The sequence below is a fragment of the Sminthopsis crassicaudata genome, chromosome 5 (genome assembly GCF_048593235.1).
Source record: "Sminthopsis crassicaudata isolate SCR6 chromosome 5, ASM4859323v1, whole genome shotgun sequence".
In the NCBI taxonomy this organism is placed as follows: Eukaryota; Metazoa; Chordata; class Mammalia; order Dasyuromorphia; family Dasyuridae; genus Sminthopsis; species Sminthopsis crassicaudata.
The window spans coordinates 64,422,206-64,445,517 of record NC_133621.1 but is presented as its reverse complement, the minus strand read 5'-3'; positions in this window follow the sequence as shown (position 1 = coordinate 64,445,517).

Here is a 23,312-nt window from a genome sequence, read left to right as displayed (position 1 = left end):
CTTTTGCTTATCCTGACAAGAAGAGCTAGACCAGACCTTCGCATTTTGGCGCCCGAACAGGGACAGACACGGTCCTGATTCCAGTGGAAAAGCCTCCCATCCAGATCTCAGTCTCTCTGACCCAGAACCGTGAGTAAAGAGGAAACTTTGTTAAAGATTAAGTGAGCGTGCTAATAGATAAATAAGGAACTTGTTAAGGGCTAAACCAGGAATCTCTTATAGTGAAATGGGGCAAACACCTTCTGTTCAAGGAAAATGTTTAGAGAGCATCATCAAGGTTATGAAAAGCCAAGGCTTGATTATAATTTTAGAGGAAATTACTGAACTTTTAAGAACTGTGAAGGTCATATGTCCTTCTTTTTCTCTGGAAGAAGAATTGGATCCAGATGAGTGGAAATTAGTAGGAGAGCAATTAGGTGAACAGTACAATTACCTTTGTGACATTTTACCCTTTGGTTCCAGACCAAACTCAGTTTCCAAAGATACAATTCATACCTACAATTTAATCCAAATGGCTTTAAAAAATGTTATTCTAAAGGAAGAGATGAAGGAGCAAAATGGGGAGGTGTCAACTAAACTAGGTGAAAAGGATGAATCAGATAACAATGAAGTTAAGTACAATTCTGAGCAACAGCAACAGGAGCACCTCCCATCTCCTCCCTCAATTAACCCTTCATGGGTGGAGCAAGAAGGAGGAGAGGAAGAGGCAGAAACACAAACAGAATTGCCTGTGAAGCAGCCTAAGCCTATGACAAGATTAGAAAAAGCATTGGTTAAAGCTAAGAGAGAAGGACAGGATATAAGTGATTTTATACATGCATATCCTGTGATTGAAAATATTGACTCTGTAGGTAATAAAAGGAGAAGATATGCACCTTTAGATTTGAATAAGATTAAAGATTTGAAAAAAGGTTGTACCCTTTATGGGGCTACATCAGCTTATGTTAAAATGTTACTAGATGGTTTGTCTTATGAAGTCCTAACCCCAAATGATTGGAAATCCATAGCAAGGATATGCCTGGAACCTGGAGAAAATTTATTATGGCTTGCGGAATTTCATGAATTATGTAAAATTCAAGTCAGATGCAATTTGGAAATAGGAGTTAACACACAATTCACTTTTGAGCACTTAGCTGGTGAAGGTCAGTATGGAGAGAATTCGGAACAGATTAATTATACCATGACAATATATGAACAAATTGCTAAGGCTGCAATAAAAGCTTGGGGTGTCCTTCCTGGACAGAAAGATCGTGGAGAGGCTTTCACTAAAATACAGCAAGGTCCCAATGAACCTTTTGCAGATTTTGTGGGACGTTTGCAAACTGCTGTCAAAAGAACTATTGGAGAAAATTCAGCTACAGAAATAATGACCAGACATCTGGCTAAGGAAAATGCCAATGAGATTTGCAAAAGAATTATATGGGGATTAGACAAAGATGCTCCTTTAGAGGAGATCATAAGACGCTGTGCTACAGTGGGAACAAATGCTTTTTACACCCGGACAATGATGAATGTGGAAAGACAGGGTCCCTCCTGGCAAGGGCCTTCTAGAGAAACTCGGCGATGTTTTCAATGTGGAAAAATTGGGCATCTAAGAGCTCAGTGTAGGTATAGAGATACAGTGAGAAGACAGGGTGAAAGAAGACCTAAAACCCCATGTCCAAAATGCAACAGAGGACTCCATTGGGCATCAGAGTGTAGAATAATTCAGGGAAATGGGATGAGGGGCCCAGGTCCAGGGCCCCAGGCAAAAAAGACTTGGGGCATGATGGCAGCTGATGTTACACCCAAAGAGCCTTTAGAAGGTCAGGACTTTGATGTAATCAACCAGCAGAAAAGCAATCACATGGCAGAAAGGGATTACCTGATAAGTGAGCCAAAAGGCAATCAGATTGCAAAAATGGATTACACTTGGGGAGAATACAGGCCTTTTAAACCAACAGGGCTGTGCCCAGTGCAAACAACTCCAATGTAATTGTCAGATGATGAGAAGAGATTTAGAAAGTGGTAAATAGAAGGAAATTAGATAGGTTAACTGCCTGGGAGAGAGGGTTTGCTTGTATTTCTTCAGCAGGAGAAGGAATCAGATGGGTGCCAACGAGTCATATTCGCCTTATCCATCAGAGAGAGACAGAAAAAGAGAAAGACCTCAAAATAAAGGAGAAGATCTAAGAAACATCTGACACTGAAAGAGCATGGATAATAAGAAGACTGTTAAAGAACTTTAAAACCAGCAGGAATCATTGGACTTCCTCACACAAGATGAGACTAATGGACAATGGACTTATGGACATTTATAAATTTTCAATTTATGATTATGTTATATACTTCTAGCATGTGTTATGTTACTATGTTACTATGTGCTTATGTAATTTATGTAATTATCTGTAATACTTCCCATATTGATGGATTTATGTTTCAAGGTCATTTATGTAATTATCTGTAATACTTCCCATATTGATGGATTTATGTTTCAAGGTCATGACTGTCCTATGTTCTAAATCAAAAGAAAGGGGGAGATGTTGGGATTACTAGGTGAGAACTGAGGTTGTCTGGATGGTGACAAGGTGAGAATTCAGGTTTTCTGGACAATTACAAGGTGAGAACTCAGGTTGACTTGATAGAGGGGGCAAGCTCATTGGCTGGGGTGGTTCTTCCCAGAAGCCCTTGCATTATCCCACGCCCATTCTCTGGGAGGATAAAAAGAGACAGCACTGGGCGCAGAGAGCAGATCGGCCTGGAGAAGGATAAGAGCTGGAGGAGATTCAGAGCCAGGATTCAAGAAGAAGACTCAGAATTGCATCAGGCTTGACGGGGCTCTCTGTAGGAAAGGAAGTGAGTAGACACAGCAGATCTCTTCCCAGAGAGCGATCCAGCAGCTTCTAGAGACGACAGCTCGCTACAAGAATGCAATAATTTTCTCTTGCTTTCTGAGCTCACTATGTCTTTTGAACCATATGGTGACTTACTCAAAGGGTGTGGGACACACATGGTCTTTATGTGATGAGAGGGAAAGCTTAAGAGAAGAAGGAAGGGTTGGGATACAGAAATGTGAAATTGAAATGCCTAATAAATAAGCCACAACATAATTATAGGAGAAAAAATTACATCTATCTGCCACCATGTAATCTTTTCCTAAATAAAATTCTGAATCTCCCCATGGGTAAGAGAAAAAATTCTGCCATCTGTGCAGGACAGAAAGGAAAAGTGACTTGAGGGAATGCTTGCAACAATTATAAGAAGGGGTTGGATGAATCATTCCAGAATACAAGATGGAATAAAGTGACCCAAGAGTTGGAAGCAGATGTGGAGAAAGGTAAGGAAGGAGAAGGATCATGGAGAATAGTGGGACCCAGGGAGAATGGAGAAAACAGGCACAAATCTTGGAGTGAGTATAGGGAAAGAAGGGGGAGAGAGAACCAGTAATAGGAAATAATGATGGAATAATGGAGAACAAAAAAAAAAAAAGAGGTTCTGGTGCTGGATGATTCCACGAAGGCTACATATGGATGTTAAAAAGTCAAAAGAGTAAGGTAGCCTTTCTGATGGAAGGAGAATAGTTTATTACCGTCTTCAGATTCCGGGAAGGCAGTTGTAGGAATCTTGATTGTAATCAGCAGGGATGACTCCAAGAGACATTTTTTCAGGGATTAATATGCCACTCATGAATGAGAAGGATGCAAACTTTAGGTCGGGGGCAATTTATGATGGATTTAAAAAGAAATCTCGAGAATGAAAAAGTAAAAACAAAGGGAAGAAAGACTGTTGGCTGAACTTTATAGTTATGTCATTAAGCAAGCCAAGGAGAAAGTCTGTTTTCTTATGATTTAGAAATGAAATGGTTGCTAGAGATTACGTAGTTGTATTGTTCAAAGAGACATCCTGAGGTTATGGCAGCCAAAAAAGAGCAGGCTTAGAATGTAGAAGGAGGAGATATCTGTAGGAGAAACTAGCAAGCGGCAGCTAGACAGAGCCAATGTTGCAGGGTCCTTTCCTAGATAATAACACTGAAGAAATATGGGATTACTTATTATTATTATTGCTATTTAAATAGCAATAATAATAATAGCTAACACTTATATAGCACCCACTGTGTGCCATGTACTGTGCTAAACACTTTATGGATATTATCATATTTGATTCTTAAAACACTCCTGTAAAGTAATTCGTTTTACAGATGGGGAAACTGAGGCAAGTTGAGATCAGGTGACTTGCCCAGACTCACATAATTAGTAAGCATCTGGCACTCAATTTGGACTCAAATCTTCTTGATTCCAGGCCTGGCATTCTATCTACTGTATCACATAGTTGTCTACCTTCACTATTATTGTTCACCAACATTATATAGTTCTTTAAGGTTTAATGAAGTATTTTACAAATGTTATCTCAACAATAGAGATTGAATATAGATCAAAGCATAATGTTGCCACCTTTTATTTGCTTGTTTATTTGCTTTTTCTTTTTTAATGTTTTTTTTCACTTTGCATCTGATTTCTCTTGTACAATATTAAAAATATGGAAATAGCTTTAAAGGAATTGCACATATTTAACATGTATCAGATTGCTTGTTATTTTGGGGGGGGAAGTAAGGGAGCAAGGGCAAAAAATTTGGAACGCAAAGTTTTACAAAACTGAATGCTGAAAATTATCTTTAGTGTACTCAGAAAAATAAAGTACTATTGAAAAAAAACAAAAACAAATGTTATCTTATTTGTTCCTCCCAATTTACCTGGGAGGCAGATGATGTCATTATCATCTGCTTATAGATGAAGAAACTGGTTGAGTGATTAAGTAACTTACTTGAGGTCACACTGTGAGGAATGATCCCAACATAGGTTTTTCTAATTCCAAATGCAGTGCACTGTCCACCCCCACTTCATGACTACTTGCTCCAAAGCTAAAAGGATCACTTCTGGTCCTCAGTATGAATTCAGTTTGATTTCGGGGAGGGAATGGATTTCAGCATCCAAAGTTTACTTTTGAGGAGATTGCCAGAGACTGAACCCAGCTCTCCTGGAAGCCTGGGACTCCACCTCTGATCCCATGTGACAGGGCAGGCAACACAATAAAATTGCTCAATCCCCACAGGTCAGGGGTGGCCTGTCCCTCAGAGCTTAGTTCATTTTAGACCAGAGGATTATAGACTTAGAAATCTCCACCCTGGCCTTTTTTGTAGTGACAAGAAACTGGAAGCTGAGTGGATGCCCATCAATTGGAGAATGGCCGAATAAATTGTGGTATATGAAGGTTATGGAATATTATTGTTCTGTAAGAATGACCAGCAGGATGATTTTAGAAAGACCTGGAGAGACTTACATGAACTGATGCTGAGTGTAATGAGCAGAACCAGGAGATCATTATACATGGCAACAACAATACCGTATGAGGATCAATTCTGAAGCATGTGGCCCTCTTCAACAATGAGATGATTCAAACAAGTTCCAATTGTTCGGTCATGAAAAAAGTCATATACACTTAGAGAGAGAACTATGGGAAAGGAGTGTGGACCACAACATAGCATTTCACTCTTTCTGTTATTATTTGCTTGCATTTTTGTTTTCCTTCTCAGTTTTTTTTCTTTCTTTCTAGATCCGATTTTTCTTGTGCAACAAGATAACTGTATAAATATGTGTACATATATTGGATTTAACATATATTTAACATGTTTAACATATATTGGGTTACTTACCAACTAGGAAAGGAGTTGGGGGGAAGGAGGAGAAAATTTGGAACACAAGGTTTTGCAGAGGTCAATGTTGAAAAATTATCCATGTGTATGTTTTGAAAATAAAAAACTTTAATTAAAAAAGGAGAAAAAAAAGAAAAGAAATCTCCACCCATCAGAATAATGTGTGAGAAGGCTGCTGGCAGATTGAAGGAAGATTCCCTAGGTGGGCGAAGGAGGACAAAGGTAAACGGCCATGAGGGATGATCTGGGCTGGCCAAGGGATCAGGAGATATTGTGCCACATGAAGGGGGGTTAACAGGGAACAATGAGGTCAGAGATATCTGTCCAGAGCCAAGAGGAGACAGCACACCAGATATCAGTGCCTTGGGGCAAAGTCCTGCCAGACCAAATTCTGATTTCACAAGTAAGTAGTTGTGGAGAAGAGGTCAACCCCAAGAATCTTCCCAGTGAAAGTGGCTAATCTAATTACAGATATCAGGAGAAAAAACCATTTTGTCCTTGCTGGGCGTAGGACATGAAAATAAGGGCAATGCAAAAGGTATGTGATAGGAGACTGGTGAACATATCAGCTTGTTAAAATGGCATCTCCATCCCAAGGACTCCAGGAAGCTGATTCTGGGTGAATTGTGTTGACATACAAGACAAATGCCACAGAGAAAATGTGGCTGTGCTATAATTAGTCCAGTTTGGTGCACTATGTTGTTGAGAGGAGTTCCACTGATCATACAGATATAACTGCTGGAGTCTTCAAAATGGCCTTAATTAGCTCTGGTCCTCCCTTTGCTCCATTTGCATCTGAAGGAGGGATACTTTCCCCACTCACTACATCCCATGAGAAACCCCTTTGGGAGCTTCCTTTCAGAAGATATTAAAAGAAATATTATCATGGCAGTTAGGTGGTGTAGTGGATAGAGTCCTGAAGTCAGGAGGACCTGAGTTCAAATCCGACCTCAGACACTTAATACTTCTTAGCTGTGTGACCCTGGGCAAGTCACTTAACCCCAATTGTCTCAGCAAAAAGAAAAAAAAAGAAATATTATCTATACCTTTATACACGTATATACATGCATGCATATATACAAATACACTATTTGTAAATTCCTTGAGAGCAGGGCACATGTATTTCCTTCTACCATAATGCTCTTTCTTAGCTCCATCTGAACAAATGCTGCTTGACAAGACTCCATTCAAATGACATCTTTTCCCTGACTTCTCAGTCAAAAGCTAAGTCTATCTCTCCTCCCATAGGACATTATGTATCCTCTTAATCTTAATCTTCTTAATCCTCTTATTAATTCTTTATAGTGTATATGTGTTTTATTTCCCTTTGTACATAGAGGATAAATTGCCTGAAGTCAAGAACCAAAAATTAATTGAATTTATTGGTCTCTGAGATCAATAACCAGCCTGGGATCTATGATCCATGTTTTTCTCATCTTTGTATCCTCCATCCTCCATCCTTGTCTCAGCAATAATGGGAGCACAATAGTCATGTTGGATGGAGTCATGAAAACGATAGAAACCATCAATATAGACCCTTCACCTATAAAAGTGTTCTTCAGGCAGTTTCTGGTGAAAGCCATTTGGCTGAGGTCAGAGGCAGAATTTAAGACCTAAAAACATCTGTAAGGATGAGCAAATGGGTGAATTGCGTGATGTTCCATCTCCCTCGTGCTAAAGAGCAAGCAAGAGATGAAACAACAGGAAACTGTAAGGGATGATGCACAGCAGAAAGAAGGTCAGGCAGTGGATGGGCTGTTCCATTGTGTGGGTCTCACTGCATTTGGCAAAAGGATACCTGCAGTTTTAAGTAAGTTTTGCAGCTGGGTGTTGTCTGAGACAAAGAAAAATACAGGCAATTTCCAATTTACAAACACTGTCAGTTTCAATAGCTCTTTGTAAGGAGGCTGTTTGGAAAGTAAATGCATTTTCCCATGGAAAGTTTATGGCTGGATTATAATTTTGGTTAGGTTTAATCGATCAGTGAATCAACATTTTTATTACTTATTAAGTATTAAGCCCTATACTAAGTTCTTATAATATCTCAAATCTACTTAATCCTTAATATAGTTGAAATTTGTATACAAATAATGGAAAGAAAAAATGTTCCAACATTCTACTGGAATTGTGATCTCATTGGTGTGGATATTTTCTCCAAGGATGCAGATTCCACCCATTCCTGCCCATCCTGTGTACTTTCATCCATTTCCTCCAATAAATTGACCCCCAGAGGGTCCACTCAACATACTGAGCAACTTCCTCTGAGATCTCTGGACATTTCCTGGATACCGATAGAACATGAGAACGGTCTATCCATCCCTCATTCTAATTATGACCAGCCCATCTTTTAGAATTGGACAGCAAGAGAAGAGAGTACTGGATTGCCTTTGGAAAACTGCACCATTAGTTTATTTTTTATTAAAGTTTTTTTTTAATTTTCAAAACATATGCATAGATACTTTTCAACATTCACCCTTGCAAAATCTTGTGTTCCAAAATTTTTCCCTTCCTTTCCCAATGGGGTCAAACATGTGCAATTCTTATATATATATTTCCACAATTATGCTCCACAAGAAAAATCAGATCAAATTCTGATGGACATGACACTTTCAATTCCAATGGTCTTGTGATGAAGAGAGCCATCTGTACCCAGAGAAAGGACTGTGGGAACTGAGTGCGGATCACAACAAAGTATTTTCACTTTTTTGTTGTTGTTTGGTTGTATTTTATTTTCTTTATCATTTTTTCCTTTTTGGTCTGATTTTTCTTGTGCAGCAAGATAATTGTATAAATATGTATACATATATTTTAACATGTTTAACACATATTGGATTACTTGCCATCTAGGGGAAGGGGTGCGGGAAAGGAGGGGAAAATTTGGAACACAAGGTTTTGCAAGGGTCAATGTTGAAAAATTATCTATGTTTATGTTTTGAAAATAAAAGGCTTTCAAAAAAAGAGAATAAATCTATTAAATCTAAAAAACAAAAAAGAAAAGAAAAATCATATCAAAAAGGAAAAAAAAATAAGAGAAAACAATTTAAGCAAACAACAAGAAAAATGAAAATACTATGTATGATCCTTCCTCATTCCCCACAGTCCTCTCTCTGAGCACCATTAGTTTAATGTTCCAAAGCTTCTCCATGAAATGGAGACCCTTTTAAAAAACATTAATAGAAACATCATTCCAGTGACATAGTAAGACTAGCTGTAAATCAGGGCATACTCCCTCCAAAGAAGCAAAGTTGAAGATCACACAAACAGCAATGGAGGTTGGATTTGTTTGGCAGAAGGAGGCTGAAACACAATATAAATGAGAAGTGATGAGATGAGTATCAGCAAAGATATCTATGATTGGAGGGGAGGGGACGGGGAGAATGGCTTAGTCATGTAGTGAGATCAAGGGATAATTAGCTGAGGGACATCCTGTGTGCTTTGCTGGTCCCTAGTTAGTATCAGAAAATGTACAGGAACTCTCCCAATACAATGGAGGGGGGAAAATGGGGGACGGAGAAGAGATACTCTGGTACATTTATAGGAGAACATGCATGAGACATAACTGAATTATGATCTACATGCTGGACAGAGGACCCACATTAGTAAGATCAGATAACCATCAAAGCATCAAAGTAATTTTAATCACAAAAGCTAGTGAATAGAAGTCAAGTGATAACTTTTTCATTTAAAATTATGAAGGATCAGACTTTGAAGGTGGATTTGAACTAGGTTTTCCTGACTCTGGATCTAGTGTTCCATTTACCACACCACTGCCTCTGTGAGGGCATTGCCAGGTTCACATGAGATAACAAATGTAAAAAACTTTACAAACTTTAAAAAAACTCCAGCCTTCTTACACTGTGGTACCCCATAAAGGATTTCATAACTGCCTGAAAGAGTTGTGAAATAATCATTTATTATCAGTGTTTGATTTGTATATCTATTTTATATTCCTATATACCCAGAGTTATGTAAAAAATTTCTCTGGCAAAAAAGGGTTATGGGTAGAAGTTTAAGAAAAATCATTCTACTGTATTCCTGATGGGTTCAAGCAATATTTATGTACAACTGGTAATCCTTTAACAACTGGACTCTTCAGAGAAAAAATTGATGTACCCACAGTTTTAGCTTAATTTATATTAATTTATATATTAATATTAATAATATGTTAATTTATATTAGTTCTTAAGCCTAGACAATCAACAAAACAATAATCCAAAGCCTGATTTGTACTGACTAATGCTTTACATTTAAGTGTCTGTGGAGAAGCTGCAGCACATCCCTACCTATGTAGGGTGGGGGCTGCTGAATGGGACCACCACCAAGAAAGGGTGGGTTTTGTGTTTGGTAGGGGAGATGAGAGACAGGATTGTGGCAGTTTACCCCAGAGTTCTGCTGCTCCCAAGGCTAGAGGCTCATCATTGTTCATTCTCATATCCATCAACAAAAGGCATCAAGACAGAATTGCAGATTTATTTGTTTTTGTTGGCTAAAAGAGCTAAGGCATGTACTTGGACCCATGACCTGGGTCTTTTGATTCCCAGACAATGTAATGAAAAGGTGAGGAGAAAATGCTGGCTTTGAACTCAGAAGATTAGTTCTGCTACTAAACCACCTGTGTGATTATAGACAAATCACTTTATCTCTCTCCGACTTTCAGCTGTAAAATGAGGGGTTTGGAATAAATAATCTTTAATTTCATTTATGATTTTAAGTTCTGTTGCTTCAAAACAGGAGAGCTGGATATTAATGACAGAAAATTAAATTTACAGTACGATCTAGAAAGATTGGATTTGAAGGTTTAGAATGGAAAAATAATGGAAATATTGGGAAGTGGACAATTTGCACAGGTGTTACTGTTTGCCAAGCTGCTCTCTTTCCTGTGAGATGAGTGGAAATAGCTGAATGTGCTGCCATTGTACATTGTTTTAATGATGGTCTTTTTAAAATTTTTTATTTATTTGTTCTTTTTTGCTGAGGCAATTGGGTTAAGTGATTTGCCAGGATCACACAGCTAGAAAGATAGTCTTTTAAAAAAAAAAAATCACTATTATTTACCCCTATCACCTCCTTGCAGGACAATTCTCCTTTGTAACAAAAAAAAAAAAAAAGCAAGCAAAATAAATGTGTGTCTGACAATAGTCACCATCTTTTTAGTGAGAGGCAAGAGGCTTGCTTCATTATCAGTCTTTTGTTCCTGCATCAGACTGAGATTACCCCCAGCATAGAGAGTGGGACCACTCCTGTCTGAGTAGTAATTTGGTAAAGACAAAGAAGGAACCTTAATTCACTGAGGGAGGGGAGATGGTTTACAGTGGAGAGTTTGTGCTATGTGACATAGAGACTGTGGTCAGAGTTACATGAGAAGTGACGGATGTTGGGAAGGGACCAGGAGGCCAGAAGGTTAACGCAGGCTATTTTTGCTCATCCTCCCTTGTGTTCATTTTCTGATAATTGTGGGCATTCACAACTATCTGTGTCAGCCCAGTTCCTGAGCTATCTGTCTCCTTCCTCCTTGCTCCCTTAGCCTATGTCAGCACCAGGAGGAAGCCATGATGATGGAAAACCAAAGAAACGGAGCACTAAAGACATGAATTGTTCCTGCTGGACATACTCTCATTTACCCTTCCTGGAGAAGGATGCTAATGGGCACTGGGAACTCCAGCAACCTCAAACTCAATCTGGAAATTAAGGTGCTCCCCATGGGTAAGAACTTTAGATGTCAGAGATGAGATGGCTTACATATAAGTGGAGACTTTAAACATTCTGGGAAGCCTAATTCCAAGTCCTACTCCCACTGGCAAGTTGAGTCCCCCAAGGGTTATTTCATTTCTTCCAACATACTCTTTCCCTTATATACATAGAAAATGCAAGAAAAAAAAATTTAAAAATCACCTTAACTTGAAGAACATGTATGACAAAGGGAGTAATTCATAAGCTCCTGGTTATTGTAAGTGCTTTTATCTCCTTCTTGGGATGCTCATGAAGATATCCTTCAGCATGGTGTAGTTTCTCTCTGGGGCTCCTTGTAGGCCATTGGACTTTCCAAAATCCTCAGGACCCTTTGAAGCTTGAAAGGGCCTCCACTGGTCAAGAGGTGGATAGTAGAAATATGAGACTGAAATGCTCTTCCCCCCCATCCCCACATGCTTTCTTCTTCAGGGTTTGGCTGGAAAATTTCCCCTCTAAGCTTCCATGCATTCACATTTCTCAGTTCTGGAACTTGCTATTTTATTCATGATCTATAGGGTATGACTAGATTTCCCCAACTTATCCAAAAATACTTCCTTGCAATGTCACTCCACTTCACCCAATGGCTCTTAAGGACTTTTTTCCTGTAACCCAAAGTTTTTGATTGTTTGCAATATATTCTCACCTGATTAAGGTATTAGAGAATAAGATCTTATTATTTACCTTAAGGGATCAATCAACAAAGTTTCTTTCTTTTTTTTTTTTTTTTTCTTTTTCCTGAGGCTGGGGTTAAGTGACTTGCCAGGAAGTGTTAAGTGTCTGAGACCAGATTTGAACTCCGGTCCTCCTGACTTCAGGCTGGTGCTCTATCCACTGTGCCACCTAGCTGCCCCCAATCAACAAAGTTTCACTCTAGCATAATGAAAGTTATATTCCAGGTAATAGAGCTATCATACCAATGAGAAATAAAAGTGACATAATTAAGATTTTGTTATCCTAGCTTAAGAAATTGATTATAGTGGATTATTTTCAAAATTTATTAATCTATTCAGAGGAAGCATAATATAATAACAACAATAATACATATAGTGCTTTATGACTTGTAAAGTGCTTTACAAGTAGTATCTCAGGTGATCCTCATAATAATCCTGGAATTTAAGTACTATTGTTATCCTGATTTTATGAATGAGGAATCTGAGACAGATCGAGATTAAGTGACTTGCCCATCTTATATATATATATATATATATATATATATATATATATATGTATATAGTTCATAAAGTGCTAGACTTGGAGTCAGGAAGACCTAATTTCAAATGACTCTAATGCTTACCTATGCAACCTTGGGCAAATGTCTTAACCTCTCTGAACCTACTTTCCTTTTCTGTGTAATGTAACAGTTGAGCTAGATGAACCCCCAAAGTCCTTTCCATTTTTAAATCAATAATTCTGTGACATTTAGATGCTAGAATATCTAGTTTTTCTAGTATTGCTTCTGCTTTCTTTAAAACAAAAGTTTTCCGGTTTCTGACTTTCCTGGCATTTGGATAAAACAATTGATGGTCCCAAAGGGCAGAAATTAATTTTTAAAATAACTTTATGTCCAATAATTTAGGATGTGTGAAATTAAATTTTAGGGGTATATAGTGCTTTTGCCCAAAATATATTGTAGTAAGATCAGACATGTTAAACTTACAAAAATTGAATATAATGAAAAAAACTGTTAGGAAGAAGGGTTAAGGTGAGTAAGTCGCTAGGCAACCACAGCAAATGACAAAACAGAGAGGCGTCATCATATCCTGGCTTCCATTGTTGTGGTGGATTACTGACTGCTGTAAAAAGCTGTCACCCGTCTCCCCACCTGAGTCTAGAGGAAGGTTTTCCTGTAGCTTCCAACTTGCTGTCCAACTTCCAGTTTTGTGCCTTCTCAGCTGCTTCAGAACCTTCCTTTAGAAATTCCTTACCTTTTCTTCTTTCTCATGGTTTATTTCAGCCCCAATTTTCTAGACAGATGAAAATTTGGAAACTCCTGTTTTCCTTTGCTTTTATGATAGACTTAAAAAGAAGTTATAATATTTCCAGTTACCAAATATTGTATGTTCCCCTTCTTCAAATAAAAAGTTACTTTGTAAATTGTTAAGGAAAAAATTAAAATTCTAAGCCATTATTTCCGCTACGAGTTTGATCGTGGGTGTGTCACATTATTTTCTGAATTACTACAATTTCATAAATGTATGATATTGTATATTTAACACCATGGGAGTTCATGTAATTTTTTCTGGTTTCTACGAAGTTATTTAGTTCAGTTTGAAATGTAGGTCTACAAACAGGTGTGTATAATTTAAGAACTCAATAGTTGGGTTGGGGAGGAGGGATTATCCAGCACAGTTGCTGTACAATTTAAACATCTAATTAGATTGAACAAACCTTAATCTATCAATCAGTAAGCATTTATTAAGCATCCATAAGACATTTAAAGTATAAAATGATATGTTTATATAATTTTAAGAGTAAAAATTATAGAGGAGTTGTGATTTAATGTACACAAATAAAGGTAATTTCCAACCCAATATAAGGAGTGCCTTATTTGATGAAATTTTAATTCTGTTCCACTTCCTACATAATGTAATATCTAAAGGTTAGAATATCATTTGATAGAAGGAAAAGGGAGCAAATCTATACTTGCTAAAAAGTGACCGCTATATGAAATCTGAGCCCTTAAGAAATGTTCATTCCATTTCCAAATTTCCAACATAAAAACTAGCTTTGACATTCATTCAATAGACATTTATTAAGTTCTATATTGGGGATCCAAAAGAAACAGACCCTCTGTCTGAGGCAAGATTTGAACTCAGATCTTTCTGTCTCCAGACGCAGTGCTCTATCCATCATGTCACTAAAATAGATTGGAAAGGAGAGAAATTAGGCAGGTAAACAAATTAGCAAAGGAATATCTCATCAATAACAGATATTTAGAGCTCTTTGCTGTTGAAACCAAGATTATGGGTCTAGACTTCCCATGAATCGGTAAGCTCCACAAAATGAACTTTGTTCCATCATCCTGGAGCACAGTCACTCGTTGCACAGCTCTGGTATGTCTTGGTAGCCTGAAAGAATGATTGGAGCAGCACAAAAAAGTCACCATGACTGGAAAATACAACCCAACAATTCCAAGTGCGTGCACACTTGGCGGTGGTCAGTAAAAGAAATGAAGGATGGAAAATTATCTTCCAAGCAGGATCACTGGGGTCTAGAATTAACTGTTAACTTTGCCTGCATCCATAATATTTTCCAAAAATGCGAATATTTTCTACTGATGAAAAATAGGATTGAAAGTTATTTTCTGTTATATAAGAATGCAAGAAAGGTGGATACAGCATTAAAACCCAAGTTAGGATGGCTTGCATTTAATGCTCACTATAGACAAGTCACTTAATATCCCTAAGTTTCACACAATTCTCTGAGGTTTATTTACCATATATAGATAATTCTCAACTTGTCTTGGTGGGAAAAATACAGATTCTTTACATACATAAAGTAGGATTCAGAAAAAGCTAGGAGGAAGCAATATAACACTCTAAAAGAGGAATAAGATCCAATGTAAGAGAGTAAAATTCATGTTTACCTCATCATTCAGTTCTTTCTTTGTCGTTATTTGTCCTTCATTTTTTGAAAAGGACCAAGGACATTATGAAGGTGATGTCTTGATTGGCACATGAATTTGATTTGAGTGAAACGGAATTGTGCAAAATTGTCAGCCTCATTCTCTCCTCCACAATAACTGAAGTCCAACAAAAAGACAAAAGTCAATGGTGATGGTAAAGGATACATTATACTTAAAAGTATCATTGATAATGAATTAATAGCAATACTTAACATATACACTTACTAATAAACTCTAAATACTTAAATTTAAATATTTTATTTATTATTATAACATATAAAAGATTATATTATATGCATAATAAATAAAAATAATAATAAAAGATAATTAAATAAAAAATAAAAACAAATCATGTATCCCTTTCAGATTTAAACAGATCTAACTATAAGATAAAGAAAAAGAAGTGTCTGAATAGAATTTTAGGAAAATTGTTAATTTGAATCCATAGTACTTTTAATGGATCCTAGATTATATAGGACAGGAGGTAAAATTTGAAGTAGGCCATAACAAGATTATAAGAGGCTTTGAAATCCAAGGACTTTATTGGGCAAGAAAAAAGGAACCAGTGAAGGATTTTGAATAAGATCAAGACTGAGCATTAGAAAGATTATCATAAAGGATGGATTTGAAAGGAAAGTGACTGAAAGTGGGCAAGAAAATTAGGGATTTATTATAATAGTCTAGGCAAGAAGTAATGAGGTCGTAGCTGTGGGAATAGTGAATTGGTTTTAGATGTTAAGAGATATAGTGATAGAAAGGGCACAATTATACAAGATGTATAGTACTGCTCTTTGGGACAAGAAAGTATACTATGATCACTAGTAAGTCACTAAAGAGTCCATTTGAAAAAATTAAAATTTAAGGATATATGTATATATGTGTGTGTAAATACACACGTTTTTGCATAAGTGATGCTTTTGGTACCTGCAAAGAAGGAAGACAAAAGGTCCTCATCTATTTGACTTTGTTAAGCAAAATGTCTGGAATGATTTACATGGACTCATGCTAGAAATTGAAATCACTAGGAGCATGATGAGAGTTAAAATAAATGTTTATTTACCCCAAGTAGAAACATAGGAATTCAAAAGGTAGATTTAATCTAAACCTAAGGGCTTCCACAGGTGGGTACCAAGGGGAAGGGATATGATTCACAAAAGGACTAAAATACACCATCAATCATGGTGGGGATGGGAAAGTGAAAGGCTGCCGTTAGAAGGATGACCAGTAAATGTCAGTAGTGATGAGCCCCAGAGGATCAAGAGAGAGCCAGTGTGGAAGATCAGGATAAAGATCAAAAGAAAGCCGTTAAGGTTCACCAGAAAGCAGAAAATAATTCAGTAACAGCACCAGAGATGGAAGGGGGTTACACAATCCTACAAGCAGGAATTGTCCAAATAATCCATGCTACCTGTTTTTGTGCTTTTCCCCCATGGGGTCTCCCTGAATGTGCATCCTTCCAGTATTCAGGGTCTCAGTTTTCTTGTTCCTTGCGTGTTTTATATATGGGAATTTGTGAAGAAGATAATGCACGTATGAAGGAATTTTCCTTGTTGCTGTTTTTTTTTTTTTAATTTTACTACAGGATTTCATTGTGTATTTTTTGCTTTCAGCTAATATCTTCTCTGGTTAGTCTGGGAAGGGAAAGACACATCACTGGGGGTTTATGAGCTACAATTTTGTTGTTAATGTGTCTTTCATCTGAAATACCTTTCGGGCTTTGGGGGTACCTCGGCTACATGAACACCAAACCTGTTAGAAGTTAGGCAATGATAACTTTCAACCAGATTTCACATCATTTTGTCCCTTTTGTTTGTTAACTTAAGGCATTCAGAATCCAGTCCAACGGGCCAGTTTTTTATTAAGCAGCCATTAAGGCTGTATTATAGTAATGAGGCACTAGTCGTCTGAATCACATAAGAAAGGCATTCATGGTTCACAGAACAAAACAACACTGTACATGAGCACAAAAGACCTTTTGCTGTTTGGATCTGGACAGTAGACTGCATCAGTTTCAACAACTGAAGGATTCAAAAGGATTTTCTTGTTCACCAGGTCAGGGGATTGAGGGAACCCAGTCAAATGCCATTCGTTTCCTCTTATCTTCTAAGGGCTTATTATCTGAGCTCTTTTCTGTCTCATGGACCTATTCCAATCACCTCCATTCTGTGTAACACAATAAGCACACACATAAGAACAAAATGTCAATACACAATGACCACCAGTGTATTGCACTGTAACTTCCTGGATTGGGAATCCAAATTAATTTGGGATCTTGACTTGAATACATGTGTCCTGAGTATGTTTCTAAACTATCTAAGGGTGATTTCCCATTCAATTCAGTTCAACAAAGGTTGTTGTTTTTTTTTTTTTTTTTCTTTTCCCCACATCTATAAGGACAGAAATGAACTATTCATTGAAATATGTTATATTTAAATTAAACCACTTCTGTTTAAAAAATTTAACCAGTACTCCTTATAGAAATGTGTGATATATTCTTCCTTCCCCATCACGAGTTACAAAATAGGCTGTTATTCTGCTTTTCCTGGACACATAAGAAACTTTTTTTTTCTCTGTAGGCTACATATCTAAATCATTGCTGAGTTGTTATGTAGGTCTGCCAATTTTTTTTCCTTGTCTATGTTCTAATAAGGAAGAAAAGTTTCTTTTGTATGTAAGTATTTTTCTCATTTTTAATTATATGACATTTAGGTGAATTTGAAAAAACCCAGGTGAATGCCGGACCTCTGTGTTTAATCTGTTCCCCATAAAACAACTTCCTCTAATTTAGTTAACACATTTTTGTTTATCCTTCTGCAAAACTGAAATAATTAGCAGTTGGGCCCTAGGATTCTTGAACCTAGCTTAAGCTGGACTCTCTGGTGAGTTATTTTTACTCTTGGCTCTGAGACATTTGGTTTCCCTGAAAAGGTTTATGTTGGTATTTTTCAGTGGGGCTGATCACACATGCTCTTTTCACAGAGGAAGGCTTGTGACCTGCAAAGCCTGGAGTGAAATGTTTCTAAACTCATTCAGTCACAGTATAGCCACAATCAGAAATTTATACAAAGGCTGTGGACCTTTTTGTAGCCCACAATATTCCTGAGGAGGCCTGAACCCTGATTATAATGGAATTAGGAAACATTTAACAAAATAAATAAAAATAAAACAGAACATAGATAATGTTAATATGTGGTTTTCTAAGTCAACTGAAGCAAGCAGGGATCTTTGATAAGGTTAAGTGTTCCAATTTCTATTTGAGTTTGACCTTGTCCTGGCTGATATTCACTGTTTGATTCTGATATCTTGTTTTGTTTTGTTTTTTCCTCTTTTCTTTTTTAAAAAATATTTATTTAATATTGTTTTCCCTAAATTATATATGAAAACATTTTTTTTTTAAATTTTGAGTTCTAAATTCTCTCTCTAAAGGACAAAAATGTTTGTAGCACCCTTTTTTGTAGTGGCAAGAAACTAGAAACTGGGTGGGTGCCCATCAGTTGGAGAATGGCTGAATAAGTTACGGTATATGAATGTTAAGGAATATTATTGTTCTATAAGAAATGATCAGCAGGATGACTTCAGAAAGGCCTAAAGGGACTTACATGAACTGATGCTGAGTGAAATGATTCAGTTCAACAAAGGTTTTTTTTTTTTTCCACATCTATAAGGACAGAAATGAACTATTCATTGAAATGTATTTAAATTATACAACTTCTGTTTAAAAAATTTAACCAGTACTCCTTATAGAAATGTGTGATATATTCTTCCTTCCCCATCACGAGTTACAGAATAGGCTGTTATTCTGCTTTTCCTGGACACATAAGAAACTTTTTTTTTCCTCTGTAGGCTACATATCTAAATCAAACCAAGAGATCATTATACATGGTTACAGCAATATTATACAATGATCATTTCTGATGGATAATAGCTCTTTTCAGCAATGAGTGGTGACAAGTCAATTCTAATAGATTTGTGATGGAGAGAGCCATCTGTAGTTAGAAAAAGAACTGTGGGGACTAAGTGTGGATCACAACGTAATATTTTCACCTTTTTTGTTGTTGTTTGCTTGTTTTCAGTCTTCCTTTTTTTCCTTTTTGATCTAATTTTTCTTGTGCAGCATGATAAATGTGAAGATGTGTATAGAGAAATTGCACATGTTTAACACATACTGCATTGCTTGCTGTCTATGGAAGGAGGAAAGGAAGGGAGAAAGAGCTATTATTAAAAAATAAATTCTCTCCTTTTGTCTACCCCCATAAGTCTGAAAAGGCAAGCAATTTAATATAGGTTATACATGTGCAGTCATGCAAAACATATTTCCATATTAGTCTTGTTGTGAAAGAAAACACAGTCAAAAGAATAAACAACAAGAAAAGTAAAGAAAGCAAAAATAAGTATTCTTTGATCTGCATGCAGACTCCATCAGTTTTTTCTTGAGGGCTTGGTAGAGTTTTCCTATGTCCTTCACAATCATCTTGGATCATTATATTGCTATGAATAGCTAAGTCTGTCACAGTTTGTCATTGTACAATATTGCTGTTCCTTGGAGTCTCATTTTTGCAAAATTGCTTCATTTTTGATGCATCTCAGCACCTTGGGTGGAGCAAAACTGTGGTCACTATGTCTTTAAAAGGGATGAAATGACTCAACTCACTGCCCACTCGATTATGTACAGGTGAATAGTGAAAGATACTCCATGAGGGGGCAGCTAGGTGGCACAGTGGATAGAGCACAAGCCCTGAAGTCAGGAGGACCAGAGTTCAAATCTGGTCTCAGACACTTAACACTTCCTAGCTGTGTGACCCTGGGCAAGTCACTTAACCCCAGCCTCAGGCGGGAAAAAAAAAAAAAAAAAGAAGAAAGAAAGATATTCCATGAGAGTAGATAGATCTGATTTTTTAAAATGAAGGCAATTTTAAAAACCAACCTGTCATTTGTAGGATAAGTTTCTAAAAAGGAATAACTCATCTTGTGATAATTCATTCAGTCAGAGCTCAATCTCATTACTCTTGGAAATAAGTATAATAGAAAGTGGTGATGGCTGCCACTGAGCACTATCATCCCGTCTTCCCATAAAAAATACTTCCTAATTATCTTGACTCCTTTTTCCCCTTCTTGTTTAAATAAAATTCGAACTGAAATGGAAGCTGTCACAATTTGGAAGCATTTGGATTTTTCTTTACTTATTAACACCTTTCAATTCAATTAATATTTATTGTGTGTCTACAGGGTATACTAGGAACTATCACCTCTGACTTGTTAAATTTATACATTATGCTAGGGGAAAATGGCATCTTATTATCCTAATGGTCTTGCTTATTAATGCAGCACTCATTTTGAACAATTCAGGCTCCATAAGAGGGAACTAGACTTCTTTTCATCCTGCTACATATCCAGATTTATATCCCCGGGGAGTTCAAGGAAGAATGCCACCTGGGAGAGGCAGAAAATCTCAATAATTAGTCTGCAGCTCTCCAAATGAAAACAGCAGATTTTTGTAGACCCCAGTATATTTACTTTGCATTTTCATATTCTCAAATATCTCTGGTGCTCTGCTCCAGACTGTATAATCACACACAGAAAACTGTCAGTTGGTTCTGTGGAGACTGGGGAGGGGACAGGATATGCAATTTCCTTCAAAGTTGATCTCATTGCTCTGTTTTAAGTAGGAAGTAAATTGTACCTTATAACATAGAAATTTAGTGTCTTCATAAAAATATATATCTTAATCCATATCTATATCTATCTATAAATATATAATCATATTTATCAGCTACCTATCATCCATCCATCTATCTATCTATCTGTACTGAAGTTCCCCAATCCCAAAAGCAAGGACCCATTGTATTGAGCAACAGGATAAAATAGCCCTAGAATATAGCTGTAAGACAGAAGTTGCCTTAGGAGTTAGACAGGTTGAAGAATTTAAGAGGAAATAGCCTGAAGCTCTTCAGAAACACTGTACGACTGAATAACCTAGGCTAATACCAGGTAACTTATAATAATTGACTCTGGTGCTCCTGCTTGGATAAAGTTGAAACCTTTTAGAAGAGACGTTTTATGTCTGCCCCTGTATATTGATACATCTCTAGTAAATTCTTTCTTTGTCAAGAGTTTCCATAGGAAGATAAAATGGCCAAATTAGACTGGTGGCTAGTCTGGCTATTTCTAAACTACGGTCCCTCCATCCCACTCTTCATCCTCAACTTTCTCATCTCCTTACCAGTGGAACCTTGGATCGACCTTGGGATGACACTGGGCTTTAACCTCCCCAGAGGCAGGCTTCTCCTCACTTCTCCATCTTCTCCATCACTTCTCCATCTTCTCCATGTCCCCTTCTAACTTACCCTTATGTGGAGTCTTCCCCCACTGGTACATAAGCTCTTTAAGACAGGGGCTGTCTCGCCTTCCCATATTTGTATTCCTATCCCTCAGCCAGTTCCTTGCCCAGAACAAACACTTAATAATTGTGTTATCATCATTATCATAATCATAAAAGAGGTGAGAAGTAGGGTAATGGAGAATTGTAATGATCCTAATTTCTGGGTTCTGGTTTGTTAACCACCCTACCCTAACAGACACACAGACCATTCTTGTGCAATTGTTTCCCTTTATCCTAATGTGGGTAATAAAATTTGACTGCAGAAAAATCTTGTTAGTTCAATGTCAATTAAAATAACTCAAAAATATGGTCTAAATCCAAATCACTTGTATTTCCTCATGAGGTAGATGTGAAAGGTCTTTAATTTATGGTCTTATTTATATTTCATCAGAATCATGTATATGTGCATATAGAATTTCAGATTGAAATTAAGTTCTTAGTGTTTATTATTTATAGTAATGGGTTTGGAAGCAGAAGAACGCTTTGAGGCCATATGCCACAAATAACTCATTTTGGGGGGGAAATATATATTTCTTTCTGGTAACTCTGTTCTGCCTTAGTCTGATGACCCACTGTCAGACCAGTACATATCTTCTGAGTCTCACACTAGAGTGTGTGAGAGGATGGGGAAGGAGAGCTACAGAAAAAATTCTGAGCTTTCTTTGGCTTGGTTAGGGGGGTTTGGGTTTTCTGTTTCCATGTCTTTCAGGGCTCCATGGCCTGGACTGTTGTATACCTGGGAGGGCAAGAAGCCTGTTTGGCAACTTTAATGTTCTCCCTAATCATTGACTGACACATGACAGCCCTACCGGATGGGCCCTGTAGAATATAAACATGGGACTTACTCCCTGAACTCCCCTTACTATGGGATAGAAAATCTAAGGGAATTCCAACAGCCAACCCATGAGGGTGGAGAAATCCAAGCCCATGGCCATGTTCCTTGGCATCTGCAGCCCTGTACTCCTCTACCTAAGCCATAAATTCAGTTCAATTCAACAAGCATTTATTGAGTGCTTACTATGTGTCAGATACTCTGCCGGGGCATAAATCTACCTCAGAGGGTTATAATTTATCTGGCTGGCCTAGAACTAAGCGGGCTGGTCTAATGATTAGTTCCTGCTCTCCTGCTGCCAAAAATAACTCCACTTACAATGAATATTGCCAGGTAGTGATTGGAAAGTGGCTAACGAGTGGCTACCAAGCCCTGGCAATTTGCCTCTTGGGGTATTTCTGACCCTACAAGGGATGCACCAGCTCTGCCTCCTGCATATTGACTCTTGTTATTGTGTTCAACAGTCTTATGTCGTCTCCCATCAACTCTGCTTTCTTAGCTGCTTTTAAAATGATTGCTCCCGTCCTTCTGTGGTTACGTGGGACCTGAATTCTTTCCATCTTGCCCTCTGTATCCTGAGTCTTATATTCCCTATGGTAAGAATTCCTCCTCATCACTGCCTGAAGTGAGGGCCCGCAGGTAACGGCCCACCACAATTTCTCTCCATCAGCTGCCTACAAAAGGGCATTTGGAGAGGGCTGGAGAAGGAGTTCTCCCAGGAGTCTTGGAGAACTTGGGAATTAAGCTGGATCTTGAGAGATGAACAGGATGTAAAACATATAGTAAAGCTGGGGTGAGTGAACGATAACGTGCAGGATTCCAGCATTATAAAGTATTGGAGAAGTATAGAGTGTTCTGGGTCCTTATGGCTACTGTGGTCAGTGACAGGTCTCCCTCTGGACAGCGCTTTCTTATCACAAATGCAGCTTTCTGCCTTTATTCATTCATGGAAAAACACAGGTAGGATCACTGACATATGGAGAACAGTATGGCCTGTGAGAAAACATTCTCTGTAGCAATTCTGGGCACTTCAATCTCCATGGTGACCTGTTGCTGT